General features: G+C 47.4%; 4 protein-coding genes across 9 annotated transcripts in view; all 4 read right to left on the bottom strand.

The window, feature by feature from the left end:
- The window catches only part of LOC308579677 (uncharacterized protein), a gene marked incomplete at its 3' end in the record, with an annotated part of 117,101 nt that extends 105,063 nt beyond the window's left edge, over positions 1 to 12,038 (bottom strand). The window contains exon 1 of the mRNA XM_081180610.1: positions 11,507 to 12,038. The remainder of the gene's footprint in view (positions 1 to 11,506) is intronic.
- LOC308580735 (uncharacterized protein) overlaps positions 1 to 18,990 on the bottom strand; it is a 250,451-nt gene that overhangs the window by 29,745 nt on the left and 201,716 nt on the right. The gene's annotated exons all lie outside the window — the stretch shown is intronic.
- LOC308580960 (uncharacterized protein) overlaps positions 1 to 18,990 on the bottom strand; it is a 65,136-nt gene that overhangs the window by 7,015 nt on the left and 39,131 nt on the right. The window lies entirely within an intron of this gene.
- LOC308580864 (uncharacterized protein) overlaps positions 1 to 18,990 on the bottom strand; it is a 103,499-nt gene that overhangs the window by 6,697 nt on the left and 77,812 nt on the right. The window contains exon 1 of one of the 3 annotated variants that reach the window (XM_081183108.1): positions 11,266 to 11,512. The exons of the other annotated variants lie outside the window; for them this stretch is intronic. The gene's annotated coding sequence lies outside the window, so the exon portion shown is untranslated. Of the gene's footprint in view, positions 1 to 11,265; positions 11,513 to 18,990 lie in introns of those variants that run through there. 3 annotated transcript variants of the gene reach the window in all.

The raw sequence follows: 18,990 nt of genomic DNA on the forward strand, positions 1-18,990 counted from the left end.
CCCATTTTTCTGAATTGGTGTGCAACATCATTATCGTCACTTAATCTTGAAATAACACCAGAGATTTAAAAGCATAAAGAAAATCTGCCCCCACTACTTTATGAAAGGGATTCCAAAAACAAAGAGCTGCTTTAGAGAAGGCCTCACCCCTCCCTCCCTCCCTCCCTCCCTCCCTCCCTCCTTCCTGCCTGGCCCTTGCTGCCTTTGGTCTCCTCTCCATCTTTTCCTCTTTCTCCCTCCACCATCCAGTCATCCATGTCCCCATCTCCTCTCCCCTGGAACTCACCAGATTTCTCTGAGGGTCCCGGGAGGGGATGCTCAGAGGTCGTAGGGAGGGATGCAGGAGATAGCTTGACCAGGTCAACTGTCCATCTTCCTCCGTCCATCCTGACCAGGCTTGCAGGTTCAACTTCTTGAGGAGCGCAGGAGCCAGGGCAAGTTGTAGCTTCCTGGGAGGAAGGAAGAAGTCAAGGGAGTCTCAGAGCTCCTGCAGGGATTCTGCCCAAGACATTCTACTGCCCCTGTAGAAGCCCCTATTGGGCACCCTCTTCCCAAGAGCCTCCACCCATTTTCAAACACCTTTGGCAACACCTTCCGTCTGCCTGTCCCGTCTCCCTTCCTAAGGCTGGCATGGTATGGCAGTAGTGACCTTGTGGCAGTTGCCCAAAGGGCCACAATAAATGTGATAATGTCTACCCCTTTAAATCCTTGTGTGTGCTTCTAATACAGAAGTTATGGTAGCCTGTGCTTTATGAAACTGATTATTTTGCAAGTTGCCGCCCCCCAGTTGAGGCAGAAATAGAGCTAATTTGGGAATCACAGAGATACAGCTGAAAGCTGGAACATGAGTCGCCACATGACGCAAATGGCTGCATGTAACACAGGTTCCCAATATGCACACCATCACAACGTAACAGAACGTGGTAGGCATCAGAACATATTCAGCAGAAATAGCCAGTGCTCGTTGTGCGTGTGTATTATAATAAAATGAGGTAATGATGAATATCAGGAACGTGCAACTGCAAAGGGACTTTTTTAAGGAGGCGGGGGATGCAATAAAAATTTAATTCTTTTTGCAACAACAAACATTAAAACAAGCAAAAACAGAAATAGGAGCATATGCAGAAGTTCTTGCGGAAAGGGGGCGGGGCCTTCAAAGGTCTCATAATCGACCCAAAACAACACAGAGGTCTGCCTGTCAATCGCGGTCCAGCGTGTGGACATCTCTGATGTATAAGATAGGTTGAAATAGAAATGCTTTGTTTGAAATTATATAAATACCACTGCCTGGACCACATATGTGGTGGAGTTGTGAGGAAATTAAGAAATTTTGGATAGTAGTACACAAAGAACTAAAGAAGATGTTGAAAATATCAAAAACAGACAAACCAGAGACATATCTCCTTGGATTGATAGATGATGAGATACCATGGGGGGGGAGAGAATTTTGTTTGGATACTGCCAGGGAGACATCGACCATCACTGCCTCCAGCCAGACTCCGGACGTCCATCGATCTCCCGTAGTCACGCAGTATCAGCAATTAGCGACACGAAGCCTCAGAAGCAGATTGCCACATTCTTAGGCTGGTGCACACTCTATCAGCAGAATTCACACAGCAAAAGTTGCACAGCAGGAGAGCATATTTACAAGTTTATTCAGCGTTGGTCAGAACAAAGAAAAACATGACCGCCTGCTAGCGTATTCAGGCACAGAGAGAAACGAAAGCAATAGGAATCATAAACATCCTGTGCAACAGGAAATACGCAGACTCTGTGACTCACAGCCTGCTCCCTTTTAAGGTTGAACGGAAATATCCTAACATCCTCCCCCTTTCCGTGTAACCTGTAGTACCTGTGGTTCAACCCAATTGCAACCTCTGTACGTAAACCTTAAGTTGTTCTCTTACGTAAACCTTAGACAACAGATCAGCAGGAATTTCATTTCCTGCCATGTAGGACACCCGAATCAGTCCCTTTTGAATACACTCTCTTGCATGATGTAGCTTAATCTGCAAGTACTTGGTTCTTTGCTTGCAACTCTCTGAGTTCAGCAAAGCCAAACAGGATCTATTGTCTTGAAACACTTGTATAGGACATTTCACATAAACTCCGATGTCCTTAAACAGTTGCATCAACCATTCACAATCCATGAGTGAAAATGACAGAGCATTGAGTTCTGCTTCACAGGAACTTAGGCTCACTGTCGTCTGCTTCTTGCACAACCAGTCAAACAGACAGTGGTTGTACATGTAGCATACTCCAGAAGTGCTTGTAACATCCGTGGTGTCACTTCCAAAACTAGCATCTGCAAAGATTTCAAGACCTCCAGTCTTCTGACTGGTGAACCTCAGCCTGTAGTGCATAGTCCCTTTCAAATAGCGGGCTATGCGCTTCAGAGCTTTCCAATCCTGAACAGTAGGATTGTTAGCATGTCTGCTAAGCAGGTTAGTGCTTACAGCTATGTCAGGTCTTGAACATCTAGCAATGAAATTCAACTTGCCTAGAATACATCTGTACAGCGTAGTGTCAGAAAACGCTTCAGCAGTACTATCTACCTGGTAACCTGTCACCATCGGTGTGTCTGCTGGGTTTGCATCAACCAAATTCAACCTGGTTAATACATCAGCAATTTTCTGTGTTTGGTGTACCAGAAAATTACCTGCTTGGTCCCTCTCCACCTGCAGAGAAAGATAGTTGGATACCTCACCAAGATCCTTCATGTCAAAGTGCTCCTTCAGCTGAGCTAGGGTGCTTCGGTAAAAAGTCTGATTCTTCCAAAACATCAGAAGATCATCAACAAAACATAAACAATACAGTTTGTTTTGCCCCTCCTCGACAAACACACACGAATCAGCTTTGCCCTGGTGAAAACCTAGAGAAAGCAATGTCTCAGTGAGTTTTGTGTTCCAACACCTGGCACTCTGCTTGAGACCATATAAGGATTTCCGCAGTTTACAGACCATTCCCTTCTGTATCTGCATTCCATCAGGTGGAAGCATGTACAGCTCCTCCCCCAAAATCCCGTACAAAAAAGCTGTATTGATGTCATGATGGGAAAGATGCAGTTTCTCCTCTGCAGCGATCTTGAGCATCAGTCGAACGCTCTCATATTTCATGGTGGGTGAGTAGGTCTCGTGGTAATCCTGTCCTGGTACCTGTGAAAAACCTCTGGCAACCAATTTGGCTTTGTGTCTGACAACCTTGCCATTCTGGTCTGTCTTGGCCTTGAAGACCCATTTGCTGCCAACCAGTCTCATTCCTGGGACTACCGGTACCAGCTCCCAAGTTTGGTTCCTGTTCAAGGAATCAACCTCAGCCTTCATGGCATTAAGCCAAGGCTCAGCATCTTTAGAGGTTAACTCCTGAACCTCTTTGAAGCTTGAAGGTTCCCACACCTTCTCTGAGCTACTAAGAACAGCAGTTGCAGTCTTAGCAAACTCATCAGCAAATCTCTTTGGAGGTCTGCCTTTGGTCGCCCTTTCAGACCTGCGGACCAGACGCAAGTCCTCTGGACTCATCTCCTCCTTCTTAGGAGAAAAACGACCAATGGTGAACAGTGGTTCTTCCAGTTCATTGTCAGACGCATCAGATGGTCTGACTGAGGCCTTTGCGCTCTTGTAGTTTGCTGTGTCACCACTGTCGCTGACACCAGCAGCAGCGCCACCAACTGAACTGGAATCCGAACTCTGATCATCACTATCATCATCCTCCTCATCTTCCTCAGCATCATCTGCTTTTTTCACATCACCTTCATCCTCCTCTGGGTAACTCTGGAAAATTCCCACATTTCCCCCCCACTTAGGATTGTACTCAACACTCTTTGTGAAAATGGACTTAGAGTTAGTCATCCATACCCTGTATGCACCTTTTTCGTACCCCATGAACAAACCATGTGCCCCACGCTTCCCAAGCTTGTTGCTTTGTGGGGTGTGTACCCACATGTCAGAACCAAAGATTCTCATGTGCTTGACGTTCGGTTTCTTTCCAAACATCTTCTCGTAGGGACTGCAACCTATAGGTGATGACAGTCTCCGATTATAGGAATAAGTAAACGTCGACAGAGCTTCCCCCCAAAACTTCTCAGGGAGGTTGGCATCATGCAACAAGGTTTTCAGGCCTTGAAGCAAAGTTTGGTTTGCTCGCTCAGCAAGTCCATTCATCCATGGCGATCTAGGCGTTGACAAGTCATGCTGGATTCCCTTCTCAGTCAGGAAAGCTTCAAACTGCTGAGAAGTGAACTCCCCGCCCCAATCAGTAAAGAGACAGCCGATACGTTTACCATGAACATTCTCCAACCAAGCACAGAATGCCTTGAACCTAGGAAACTCTTGCGATTTCTGCTCAAGCATAAACACATGAATGTACCTAGAAAAAGAATCTATTAGAACCATGAAGTACCTTGCTCCTCCAAAAGAGGGCGCAAGTGGACCAACCAGGTCTGCGTGCACTAGCTGGTAGGGTTTGGAAGCCTGCCTGCTAGACTCCTTGCCTTTTGGAGCAACCTTCACCTTGTTCTCTGCACAAGATACACACTTCATGTGAAACTTACAAGGTTTGATGCTCAAACCTTCAACCAAACCAGGCATCTTGGCCAGCGCTTGCCAAGACATGTGACAAAATCTTCGATGTGCTTCATGAATGCATCCTGCATGAAGAACCTTGTTAGTTTGTGCAACACAACAAGAATCAACATTTGACATAACAGCATTGTCATCATAAGTTATACAGAATAAACCATCTATAAACTTTGCATGCAAAATGTCCTCTTTGCCTTTCCTGATGACACAGACGTTCCTCTTGAAGGAAACCTCAAAACCATGCACAGTCAGCTGTGGGACACTGAGCAAATTGTCCGCAGCATTTGGAACAAAAAGTACATCTCTGATGGTAGTGTGCAGACTTGCCAGCTTTACAGTCCCTTTTCCTGCAATTTGCAACGTCCTTCCATCAGCCAGGTGGATCTCTCCGTCTTGAGGTGTGAATGAGATAAACAGGTGCTTATCCTTTGATAAATGGCGGCTGGCGCCAGAGTCCACAATAAACCTGGCCTTAGCCTTTGGAGCAGCTTTTCTGGCAAGCAAAACCTTGTTTTCCACCGGCGTGGGCTTTTGCTGCTTGCCCCCCTGCTCCTGGCCATTAAACTTGCCTTTAGCCTTTGGTGAAGCAGTGCCAGCTAACAAGGCCTTGTTTTCCACTGGCGTGGGCTCTTCACCCCCCTTCTGCTTCGGGCCATCTGCAGGCATCTTGCTCTGTTTATTTCCAGCCTTCCGGCCTCTGCAAAGGCGATGACCTTGGTTCCCACGAGCAACAGAGCTCTCAGCTGCCAGCTCCTTGGCTCCCCCTGGAGACTGGAATGCTGCCTGGGATGAAATCACAGTCAGCTCCCTCTGCATCTTGCAACCGGTGCCCTCAGCATCCCTGCATTCACTCGCATTCTGGGAAACAGCCTGGACCTCCGATGCATTCACACTCTGGGCATTCAGACTCTGAGCTGGGATGACTGGCAGATGAGCTTTCTTCAAAGCATTCCACATCTTTCGTGCAGTCGTGTTTCCAGCTAGCGTTTTAAATTCCTCCAGAGACACGGATAAGACTATTACGTCAATGGCCCTCGAATTCTGGGCCCTCCATTTCTCTGTCAGAGGAACTGGAGGGGCTTCAGACACAGTATGCCACACTCCATACTGACACAGCAAACTCTCACACCATTTTGCCCAGGTCTGATAATTTTTCCCATTTAACTTTGGGCATTCAGCAGCCTCAGAAGCTTGGAAAAACTCCATTTCAGGTCTTTACTTGAGCCGGAGTCTCTTTCTTTACTTTAAAGACTCCTTATCTTGGCAGCTCATTAATCACGAAGCCTCTGGCTCGGCTCCCAGGCCAATTAAGCCCTGCCGGACATCAAAGACTCTTTGCCGCGGCCCAACAGAAAAGCCTCCTCTTTCGCTTTTCCACATACCTCAGCAGTCTGTCACAGTCTTACTCTCCTGTAAGTGCCGTGAATCTGGGCCCAAAACCTGTTGTTGGGATACTGCCAGGGAGACATCGACCGTCACTGCCTCCAGCCGGACTCCGGACGTCCATCGATCTCCCGTAGTCACGCAGTATCAGCAATTAGCGACACGAAGCCTCAGAAGCAGATTGCCACATTCTTAGGCTGGTGCACACTCTATCAGCAGAATTCACACAGCAAAAGTTGCACAGCAGGAGAGCATATTTACAAGTTTATTCAGCGTTGGTCAGAACAAAGAAAAACATGACCGCCTGCTAGCGTATTCAGGCACAGAGAGAGAGAAACGAAAGCAATAGGAAACAAACATCCTGTGAACAGGAAATACGCAGACTCTGTGACTCACAGCCTGCTCCCTTTTAAGGTGGAACGGAAATATCCTAACAGATTTTTCCGTATGCAAGTACAGCTGCTAGAATAGTAATTGCTGCTAGGTGGAAGCCAAAAACTATACCCACAAAAGAGGAATGGATTTGGAAACTAAATGAATATGTAATTCTGGCAAAATTAACTGCTATGATAAGAAATCAGTTGAATCAAAAATTTTAAAAGGAGTGGAAATGTTTTGATGAATATACGGCAAAATATAGCTCAAAAAAATATATGCTAATATGCCGAGATTAAAATGTGAAGTACTGGATAGAAGAATAATTAGTAAGCAAAGTTAATAAGAATATGTAGATGATTTGAGAAGGTTGTAGAATGAAAAGATTATTGTAAAGTGTATAATGTGGAGGAAATCGAGTGGGGGCAGAGGGAAGTGGGAGGAAGGAGAAAAGAATAATATGATGGACTGAGGAAATAGAAATGTAAATGTATGGGGGGATGGGGAGGAAATGGTGTTGGCTTTGGTATATCTATTGTAAAGTAATACGTGAAAACCAATAAAATAATTTAAATGGGGGGGAGGAGTCAAAGCCATGAACATGATAATCTGACTTCAGGATCTGTACCAAGTAATATTTAATGACCATGTCCTTCATGGATTTGCCTTGTCATGGCAAAGGGGCTTGAATACCTCAGAGACGCTATGAGCTATGCCGTGCAGGGCCACCCAAGACAGACAGGTCAAAGTGGAGAGTTTTGACTAAACATGATCCACCTGGAGCAGGAACCAGCAAGCCACGCCAGTATCCCTGCCGAGTCGTATAAAACTTATGACGCTGGAAGATGAACCCCTCAGGTCAGAAGGCATGCAACATACTACTGAGGAAGAGCGGAGGACAAGTACAAGTAGATCCACAGCTGATGAAGCAGCTGGGCCAAAGCCGAAACGTTGCTCACTTGCGGGTGTGCCTGGATGTGAAAGGAAAGTCCAGTGCTGCAAAGAAAAATATTGCATAGGAACCTGGAATATAAGTAGGGAGTCAAATAAATAAAAAGAAAAAACTGGTAAGTTTGGCCTTGGAGTTCAAAACGAAGCAGTGCAAAGGCTAACAGAGTTCTCTCAAGAGAACAAGCTGGTCGTAACAAACACTCTTTTCCAACAACACATGACTCTACACATGCACATCACCAGATGGGCAGCATCGAAATCAAATTGATTATATTCTTTGCAGCCAAAAATGGAGAAGTTCTATACAGTCAGCAAAAACCAAACCTGGAGCTGACTGTGGCTCAGATCATCAGCTTCTAATAGCAAAATTCAACCTTAAACTGAAGAAAGGAGGGAAAACCACTGTCCAATAAGATACAATCTAAATCAAATCCCTTATGAATACACAGTGGAAGAGCGGAACAGAATTAAGGATTTAGATTTGGTGGACAGAGTGCCTGAAGAACTATGGATGGAGGCTCAAAGCATCATATAGGAGGCAGAAATGAAAACCATCCCAATGAAAAGGAAATTCAAGAAAGAAAAGTGGTTGTCCAATGAGGCTTTACAAACCACAGGTGACAGAAGGCAAGCAAAATGCAAGGGAGATAGTTAAAGATACAGGTAACTGAATGCAGACTTCCAACGAATAGCAGGGACAGACAAAAGGGAGTTCTTAAACGAGCAGTGCCAAGAATAGAGGGAAACAATAGAATGGGTGTGCCTGGAAGTGAAAGGAAAGTCCAGTCCTGCAAAGAAAAATATATGAACCTGGAATACAAGATCCATGAACCATGGTAAGCTGGATGTGGTAAAAAATGAGATAGCAAGAATAAATATTGACATCCTGGGCATCAGTGAACTAAAATGGATGGGAATGAGATCTGTTCAAGAAAATTGGAGATATGAAAGGAACATTTTGTGCAAAAATTACCATAATAAAGGACAAAAGTGGTAAGGACCTAACAGAAGCAGAAGACATGAAGAAGAGGTAGCAAGAATACACAGAGGAATTATACCAGAAAGATATGGATGGCTCGTACACTCCAGGTAGTTTGACTGATGACCTTGAGCCAGACATCCTGAAGAGTGAAGTCAAATGTGCCTTAGAAAGCACTGCTAATAACAAGGCCAGTGGAAGTGATGACATTCCAGTGGAATCTTACAAGATGATACTGTTAAGGTGCTACACTCAATATGCCAGCAAGTTTGGAAAACTCAGCAGTGGCCAGAGCATTGGAGAAGATCAGTCTAGAACGCAATCCCAAAGGGCAGCGCCAAAGAATGCTCCAACTACCACACAATTGTCCTCATTTCACACGCTAGCAAGGTTATGCTAATAATAATAATAATAATAATAATTTATTATTTGTACCCCGCCCATCTGGCTGGGTTTCCCCAGCCACTCTGGGCGGCTTCCACAGAGACCAAAAATACACTAAAATGTCACACATTAAAAACTTCCCTGAAGAGGGCTGCCTTAAGATGTCTTCTGAATGTCAGGTAGTTGTTTATCTCTTTGACATCTGATGGGAGGGCATTCCACAGGGCTGGCGCCACTACCGAGAAGGCCCTCGGCCTTGTTCCCTGTAGCTTTGCTTCTCGCAATGAGGGAACCGCCACAAGGCCCTCAGCGCTGGACCTCACCGTCCGAGCAGAATGATGGGGGTGGAGACGCTCCTTCAGGCATACTGGGCTGAGGCCATTTAGGGCTTTAAGGGTCAACACAAACACTTTGAATTATGCTCGGAAACGTACTGGGAGCCATTGTAGGTCTTTCAGCAGCCGCTCCCAGTCAAAATTCTACAAGGCAGGCTTAAAATTCTACAAGGCAGGCTTAAGCAGTACGCGGACTGAGAACTCCCAGAAGTACAAGCTGGATTTTGGAGGGGCAGAGGAACCACAGACCAAATTGCAAACATGCGCTGGATTAGGGAGAAAGCTAGAGAGTTCCAGAAAAACATCTACTTCTGCTTCATTGACTACGCAAAAGCCTTTGACTGTGTGGACCACAGCAAACTATGGCAAGTTCTTAAAAGAAATGGGAGTGCCTGACCACCTCATCTGTCTCCTGAGAAATCTCTATGTGGGACAAGAAGCAACAGTTGGATATGGAACAACTGATTGGCTCAAAATTGGGAAAGGAGTACGACAAGGCTGTATATTGTCTCCCTGCTTATTTAACTTATATGCAGAGGAAGAGATGGTTGGACAGTGCTCTCAAAGCTACTAACATGAGTTTGACCAGACTGCAGGAGGCAGTGGAAAACAGGAGTGCCTGGCGTGCTCCGGTCCATGGGGTCACAAAGAGTCAGACAGGATTAAGTGACTAAAGAACAACAACAGTGTCCAATCAGCATTTCTTAAGGTAGAAGCAATTCTGAGAATGTTCCTCTGAATGATGATTGCAAATTGCCATTTGTAAAGATCCGTTTCTCGACTGAAGAGGATAAAAAATGAATTTGGAACAACAATGTCTCAACTTATGTTACTTCAGCCTCATGTACATAGAAAGTGACAAGCTAAGCAGTTTATCATTTGATGATATCCTCAGTGACTTTGCTTTGGCAATGCAAGAAAGTATTGTGATTTAGATCATGTTTGTCTATTGTTTGTATACACAGTACAGAATGAATCATGATAAAATTATACAGCTGAATGGGTATTGGGTAGATGCAGTAATACAATTAGTCCTGCAAAATAATTTTTATGTACAGGTGTGTATAGTATTGCTATTATTAATAAATGCGACATATTACTAGAAATACTGTCTTTTACACTCACTAAGTGTAACAGGGTACAAAGGTCTTCTGTCCCAATGAAGAATGTGGACTATTATGGTAATATTGAGACTGATATAAAAAAATGCATTGTATTAACTACAATTACATTGTACAGGCTATAACAATTAAATTCATATTAATAAAGGTATTTATTAGTAGTAGTTGTCTGCACTGTATATTTACACCTATTATATTTTCAAGTTATAGCAAGTTTCTAGGACTAGATCATGATTTTTTGTAAACTGTGTTTCTAAAGGAACTTTTGTTATTGCCAAATGCCAATGTGTTTGCATTAAGTTTGTTATGAATAACAAAATCATTTTAAGTTAGAGCTTAATAATTATTTCACTATTAATATACTTAATTGTATTTCACTATTAATGTACTTCTCAATTGTATTTCAGTTCAACAATTACTTTGAGAAAATACGGATTTTGTTATGTGCAAATAGTTTTAGATACCTACTAGGTCCATAAATTACCATACAGCCTATATTCAACACAAAAAACAGCGACAATTTGTTGTTGACAAAGGACAGCTGGACATATAAAGAGCCCCATGACCTCCAGCAGCTTAGGGCCTCATCAAACCTGCCCCCACTACTTTATGCAAGGAGTGCAAGGAACAAAGAGCTCTTTGGAGAAGGCCTCACCCCTTCCTTCTTCCTGCCAGGACCCCCCTGTCTTTGTTTTCCTCCCCATCTTTCCCTCTTTCTCCCTCTGCCATCCAGCAATCCATGTCCCCATCTCCTCTACAAAACGGAAGACTTGGATGTTTGGATGTTTCTGGTGTTTCTTATTTTGTTGGAAGCCGCCCAGAGCGGCTGGGGAAACCCAGAAAATGGGCGGGGTATAAATATCAGATTATTATTACTATTATTACTACTATGGCGAGGCTGGTCTGCAATACCCAACCCTCTCCCCTTTCCCACCTCCTTCCCTGCAACTCCCTTTGCACCAGATCCGGGCAGGAGGAAGCTTCTCTCTTTCCTCAGCGGAACACGCCAAACCCCCCCCCCCACCTTCAAGGCCCCATTCAGAGAAACAGCTCCCTTTCCTCCCTTCTCTTCTTCTCCCCGTCCCGGGGCTTCTCATCCTGGACCCCCCACCCCTTGCCAAGCCCCTTCCCTCCTTCCCCGCCGCTGGCTTTGCACTCACCCGAAATCCTGGCAGCAGAAGCGACCCTGGGCAGCGGGGGCGGGAATGGGAGCCCCCGCCTGGGAGGCAGGATATTTCCGGGGGCGGGATAATTGCAGTACCCAGCCAATGGGGAGGGAAGGGAGGGAACCTGGGCTTCGAATATAGGGAATAGATGCTCGTTGCCTTAAGGGTTAAAGCCAGAGAGTGCAAGCTGCCAGAGAAAGAGAGAGAGAGGGGGGGGGGGCTGCTCCATACTGACCTGGGAAAGGGGGCCCGGCTTAAGTGGAACAGCTGACCCGCCCCCTCTGCCGTCGTGCACTGCCCTTGTCCTGCAAGGAATCCGCTGAGTGCAAAGCGCCTTGGGGTGCAGCAAGCTTTGGGGTGTGTGTGCAATGCAATGCAATAGCCATGGAACTGGGGTTGGGGGTGGAGAGAGAGCAGGCAGGGAAGCAGTGGTTCAAGTGTGGGGGTATTGCAGCTGATTCAGCCTCTTTGCAAAGAAGAGACAGGGGCCTCTTCCTGAAGGTTCTCGCTCTCTCTCTCTCTCTCTCTCTGTCTGTCAACACACACACACAAACAGAAACACATTCGTCTGGATGCACAGACAGAAGTCATGAAGAGCCCTGTAGTTTGATCAAGCCCATCTAGTCCCGCACCCTCTTAGAATCAGAATCGTTGAGATGGAAGGGGACCCTGAGAGTCATCTAGCCCAACCCCCTGCAATGCAGGGATCTCAGCACTGTCTCCTCACGGTGGCCAAGCCTGCAAGGAGGATTGGAGCCCAAGTGCATCTATTCCCTCCGGCGGCTTCCGGGAACTGCTATCAATTAAGCATAATAATAATATGATAACATTATTTATACCCGCTCATCTGGCTGGGTTTCCCCAGCTACTAGGGCAGCTCCCAACAGAAAACCCAATGAAACATCAAACATTAATAGCTTCTCCATACAGGGCTGCCTTCAGATGTCTTATAAAAGTCAGATAGATGCTTATTTCCTGGACATCTGACGGGAGAGCATTCCAGAGTGGGTACCACTACCAAGAAGGCCCGCTGCCTGGTTCCTTGTCATTGAGTTGATATAGAGCATCTGTCCTAAATTTGTCGGCTTCTGTCAAAGGAGCAGAGACAACAACAACAACAATAATAATAATAATTTATTATTTATACCCCGCCCATCTGGCTGAGCTTCCCCAGCCACTCTGGGCGGCTCCCAATCAGTGTTAAAAAACGGTACAGCGTTACATATTAAAAACTTCCCTGAACAGGGCTGCCTTAAGATGTCTTCTGAATGTCAGGTAATTATTTATCTCTTTGACATCTGATGGGAGGGTGTTCCACAGGGCGGGTGCCACTACCGAGAAGGCCCTCTGTCTGGTTCCCTGTAGCCTCACTTCTCGCAATGAGGGAACCGCCAGAAGGCCCTCGGCGCTGGATCTCAGTGTCCGGGCTGAACGATGGGGGTGGAGACGCTCCTTCAGGTATACAGGACCGAGGCCGTTTAGGGCTTTAAAGGTCAGCATCAACACTTTGAATCGTGCTCGGAAACCTACTGGGAGCTGTTACCGGAAAATCCGAGGGCTCCCTTGGACAAAGTAAAGACTCCAACCAGAGCAATTCAGAGCAAAACAGCAGCCAGTAGGCTTGGTCTTTATTGAAGGAAAAAGACTGTCGCGACAGGACTCCCACCGCCCACGAGGTGAAGCAAGATGGAAGCCCCGAACAATGGGAGACCCTAGCTTTTATTAATTGCTAATCCCCTTGACTACACCCCCAGAATTACATCATATTTACATCATGATTATATTAAAAACAGGAGGAGTCGAGGAGGGGCTGCCCAGGTAATATGAGCGTCTTGACACCTGGCAGAGACCTCCTTTCCCCACCCCACATAAGCCATTTTTAGGAACAAAGGAAAGGGCGAAGTTTTCCTGCCCCCTGAGGGGAATCCGGCCATGGTCCTTTGTCAGAGTCTGCGTGGAATACACTATCGTATGCAGTTTATTGTGTTTCTGATAGCGTTCCGTCTGAGCCCATCAGGATGGCTATCAAGGTTGCCCCGCCAACTGGGGAAGGGCAGCCGCGTACGTGACTGCACGGTCAAGGGATTATGGCCGTTCAACACCAGGCCACACCCCTTTGATAGTCCTTGTAATATGCAGTGAAATAAAAGTGGTCCGGTGAAAACCCAAGGTACGGCTGATTTATGGTGAATTTATAAAGAACACTGTCATTGAAGTTCAAAGCACTTTCGCCTTTCGGAAACAACTTGCAACATTTTGATTAAATTAGTCATGGTCAATTGAACTCGGAAACTTTGTATTTGAGAGCTGTCAAAGGGAAAAGAGCGCCTGCAGCCTGCAGTACCTGCGTGGCCGCCGCAAGGGGCGCTGTTCGGTAATGCTGATTGGTCGGGCAGCCGCCGGTTGACCTAGAGTTCGGTCGCCCGGTCTACTCATAATAAAGATAGGGCGAAACTGAGCGCTTACGGGGAAACAAAGGAGGAATTACGGGGTTTCTCTTGATCGGGGGCTGTCAGGGTAGCGCTTCCTTATTTACGGAAGGCTTTAGGGGATGTCCCTCTAAAGGGACATCTCCAAGTCGGGGTGTTGGGAGGTGTGTGTGGTGCTTGTGCATTACAGTGTAATGAGGGGGGGGGGTGTTTCCTGCGACAGAGCCAATGCAGATCTCTCAGAACCGGTGTTATGTGGTCCCGGCGGCCACTCCCAGTCACCAGTCTAGCTGCCGCATTCTGGATTAATTGCAGTTTCCGGGTCACCTTCAAAGGTAGCCCCACGTAGAGCGCGTTGCAGTAGTCCAAGCGTGAGATAACTAGAGCATGCACCACTCTGGTGAGACAGTTCGCGGGCAGGTAGGGTCTTAGCCTGCGTACCAGGTGGAGCTGGTAGACAGCTGCCCTGGACACAGAGTTAACCTGCGCCTCCATGGACAGCTGTGAGTCCAAAATGACTCCCAGGCTGCACACCTGGTCCTTCAGGGGCACAGTTACCCCATTCAAGACCAGGGAATCCCCCACACCAACCCGCTCCCTTTCCCCCAAAAACAGTACTTCTGTCTTGTCAGGATTCAACCTCAATCTGTTAGCCGCCATCCATCCTCCAACCAATAGTAATTATACTACTTGTTTAATCTGAAAATTTATTTGTACCAGTGCATTTGGAAGCATCAGAATAACTTGAGGTAATATATTCATAGAAAAGCTTTGCTCCCGATTCATTGCAATCCTATCGGCTGAATTTGATCCGAGTCCTGGGATAACTCAGTTGGTAGAGCATTGGGGGTTGTGGGTTCCTGCATTGCAGGGGGTTCGGCTAGAACAGTGTTTCCCAACCACTGTTCCGCGGCACACTAGTGTGCCGCGAGATGTTGCCTGGTGTGCCGCGGGAAAAATTAAAAAATTCGAAAGATTTTTTTTTTTAAGTCAAATTTTCGATTGGGGCGCCGTCACTAGATGACCCCTGGGGTTCCCTCCCTCCCTCCCGCTCTGCGCCTCCCTCCTCCTCCTCCTCCTCCTCCGGGGAGGCCCTTCCTGGCTCTCGGCCAAGGCTTGGCGGCTGCCACTCACTCGCTTGCCCACCCGTCCCTCCATCCCTGCACCCGGCCTCTCCCCCTCCGTCCCTGGCGCGGGGGCTGCCGGGATCCGTAGTCCCCTCGCCCTTGGGCTCCGCGCCCGTGCGGGGTGCGCAAACTACGTTTCCTGGCGGGCCGGGCGTTTTGTTTGAAGCGCTCTTCTCTCGGCCATGGAATGAGCGCAGCGGCGGCGGCCGGGCGGGCAGGGGCTCTTCCGCGCAGACCCCGCGCAGCCTGCCTGCGCCCCCGCGGAGATTGGGCGGCAGGATGGAGCCCGGGGATCCCCACGGAGGCGGAGCGGCGGAGGCGGAGGCTGCCCCCCAGGTAGGGCTGCGTCGGGGGGGTTTTATTTTTGCAATGCTGCATCCGCGCCGGAGGGGACGCATCGGACCGCGGGGAGACCCCTTGGCGGGCGTGCAAGGCAATGCATGCGTGCAGGCGTTGCATGGAGTGCAGTGAAATGCAATGGCAACGCGGCGCCCTGCATGCATGCATGCAACTTCCACCGGCGCTCCGGACTTGGCAGGTGAGGGGGGTCCCCAGTGGGCGGCAGAGAGAGCCGGGAGGGTGAAGGGGAGCCGGGGGGGAGCAGCGCTGCTCCCCGAGCCGAGCCCGGGGGGAAACTTCGGCGTCGTTGTGCCGGGTGTTGGAAGCGGAGGCTGGCAGGGGCCCCTCACCTGCAAAACCTGGTCGCCTCTCATATATTTCGTGCATTGCATTCATCGCCCGCTTTCTCCTCCAAGGAGCTCCCGGGGGCGCGCGTGGTTCTCCCCGTGTTATCCTCGCAACAACAGCCCTGCGAGGTGGGTCAGGCGAGTGGCCCAAGGGAGCACCCAGGGATTGTCCTGGCCAGGTGGGGTGATTTGAACCCTGCTCTCTGCCCGGTCTTCGTCCTCATTTAGCCCCCACATGTGCATGACTGTGCATGACTGAGGTTTGCCCCCCTCGTCTTGGCTATGGTGTGAGTCTGTGCTGTTAATTAATGGGGTTCTGCCTTCGGAGAAGATGAGCCAGCCCTCAAGGAGGTGATTATGTAATTTGCTAGCAATTCATGTCCCTCCCGGCGTGACGCTGCGCGCTGACGTCACGGGGCTGTAATGGTGGTGTGCCTCGAGATTTTTTTCATGAAACAAGTGTGCCTTTGCCCAAAAAAGGTTGGGAAACACTGGGCTAGAAGACCCTCTTGGTCCCTTCCAACTCTATCATTCTGTGGTCTATGAACCTCACTTATTCACAATGAGGGAACCACCACAATTTTTTAAAGCAATTTCTTGCATAATAGGAGTTTGCCTTTGTAAAATTGGAGAGTGAAAGGAGAAGGAATCTCAGGGTGGGCTTTTTTTGTGGGGGACATTTACTGGTCAGTGGGCAGGAGGAGCTTGGGTCTGTGGGATATGAAATTCGTAGCAGTCAGGTACAACATTCCTAGAGTGGACATGCTAGGGGATGCTTTGTGCCACCCAGGAGAAAACTTCCTCTTTCCTCCTGAGCTGGGACAAGCGCTTCCTCTACATGTGACTTGAAATAGGTGTGGCCTATTCTGGGTGGTGGAGCACACCTCCTCCATGTGCTTCATTCTTTCTTCTCCATTTTGTTTTTTTCTATGTGTTAGGAGAAGTGACTGCTCAGTCGCAGTCACTTGGGACTAACTCCCTTATATTATAGTTTATGTATAGGTATAGATATACTTTTGTAACTTAAGCCTGCCTTCAGGAATCTAATTGTGAACTGAATGAAAATGAATAAACTACTTTTATATTGATTTTAGTAAGACTGTCCTATCTACACTTCTAAAGAGGGATAACAAGGGATCTTATCAGGAATCTTAAATAGTGAGGCTCAGACGAGCCTGCAACAAGCTTACTGCTGTGCAAATTTGAAAAGGAGAATGTTTGAACTTTGCTAAGATATAGAACTTTTTAACGCAAGTTAGTAAGGATATCATCAAATAATATATCCTCTCCTGCCTTTCTAAACACTCCCACAGGTCACTTCCTAGCTAGAGATCTACCATCCCCTTGTCACGGTCCAGATTTGGGTCTCTGCCTCCTGGGATTTTAGACACACACGGTCGCCACATGTTGACTGCAGCAGGCAATGGCTCCCTCGCATGTGTGAACAGCCATTGGGGGGTCACTCTCGAGCACCACAGAGATTGGGCATTGCTCTGACGAATATCCTGCAACTAGCCACCTCCTGAGCCCTCAGGGTCTCTCCCACTGCCAATAAAAATAAAATACCTGTTTACCTGACGCTGACACAAAAGCTCACATACTATAGAAATGAATGAAATGTTTATTTCTTTCTCGCTTTCCTTCCCTCTCTCTCCCCACTTTTCTTCCCCCTCCCAACTCCATATTGCCCAGAACAGTACTGTCTCACTCTGAATAGGACTGATTTGTTTGAAGGATTCTGTGACTTGAAAGCAGGGACTCTGGGTGTACCCAAGAATTTAATAAAATCATTTTTTAAAACAACAGCCTCTCTCATCCATTAACATTCTTCAATGCAGCTTCATTGGAAAGCCATGGAATGTGATCCTGCAAAGGGCCAGTCTAGGAATTAGGGCTGCCACTTTTTTTGCACCTAAGAGGCAGACAATATGTGGTAGGTAAATAAGACGTAGTTGAGGAAATTTCCTCTAAGCCCCCAAACATACTCTAGAAAGCACATAGATAACATGTATGCAGCAGATTTACTATCACCTTCTAACATGCCATGTATGGAGCAGTTACAGAAATCTCAGTATGGTGCCTATCTGTTATTCTGAGATGTGGGCTGCAGTGCAGTCTGGGCCTATGCATATTTATTTAGGAGTCCATTCAGTATTTTAAGGAGCGGGATCAAGGGTTTCCTGACCCACTTCTTACAATGTATGAAGTAGCTTACAGCAAAAAAAGGACTGCTTAGCCTAGGCAGCAATATACCCTACAAGCCGGTGTCATTCAATCTTGGGTCCCTAGATGTTGTTGGACTACAACTCCCATCATCCCCGGGGCTCTTAGTCAACAAGGACCCAACTCTGATGAACTCGGTCTTAGGACGGAGCCTGCAAGTAAGTGTGGCAACCTCTGGCCCTCCAGATGTTGCTGAATTACAACCCCCATCAGGCTCAGCAATCGTCATCTATGGCTCTGGATAATGGGAGGTGAATGCTGCCATTGAGAAGAAGTTGAAGGCAAGGTACTCTCTCTATCTCCAGTGCACCAGAACAGCCTGTCCAGTAAAGACATGGATGAAAATGCAGAGGCACTGAGTGCTTCTGATCCAAAAATTTCCCTTTTCCAGCACACTCCACTGCTATCCATCCCTCTCCAGTTTTCCATTCCTGCTGTCAACCAGCGCCCCACCCCCACAGCCAGTTTTCTGTATCCACAGACCATGTGCAGTTCTCATTGCGTGGCTTTGGCTATCTTTTCCCCCCACCTAAAAATTTATTGGATATATGTAACCAATGGAGCTGCCTCAAGGTTACTGGTACCTCCCTCTCTTCCTTGGAAGAAGGGTTCCATTTTGGCCACATAAAGGCTGGCAGCTAGGAAATTGAATTGGCTATTTGTATACGGGAATGTATACGGGTGAGATTTTCCACCCTTGAGCTTTTGAACTACACCTCTCATCAACCTTGACCATCTGGGCTGAGGCTTATGGGAGTTGTTGCCCAACATCTGAGCAACCCCATGTTGGATATCCCTGCTCTATACTTCTTTTATTTAATTTCTATACCACTATAATTTTAAGAAAAACCTCAAAGTGATTTACAGCATACTAAATCAAAAAACATACCGTAGATTTCGCTCCATAACACACATTTTTTCCCTCCTAGAAAGTAAGGGGAAATGTCTGTGCGTGTTACGGAGAGAATGCTTCCCTCCTCCGTGGCTCGCTTTGAAACAGCAAAGCGGGAGAAGAGCCGCTGAGAGGGGAGGAGAGAGGGACAGAGAGCCTGTTTCTTTAAAGGAGCAAAGCGGGAGAGGAGAGGAGCCGCTTACACGAGTGTCCGGTTGGCTCCTTTAAAGCAAGCAGGCTCTCTGTCCCTCTCTCCTCAACACTCAGCTTGCTAAATAGCAGGAAAGATTTTCAGCTCGCTAAGCTGGGGGGGGGGGTGAGCTGGGGAGGAGGAAGAAAAGCAGAGCCTGCTTGCTTTAAAG

Source organism: Podarcis bocagei (genome assembly GCF_964188305.1).
Source record: "Podarcis bocagei genome assembly, chromosome: 2".
Classification (NCBI taxonomy): Eukaryota; Metazoa; Chordata; class Lepidosauria; order Squamata; family Lacertidae; genus Podarcis; species Podarcis bocagei.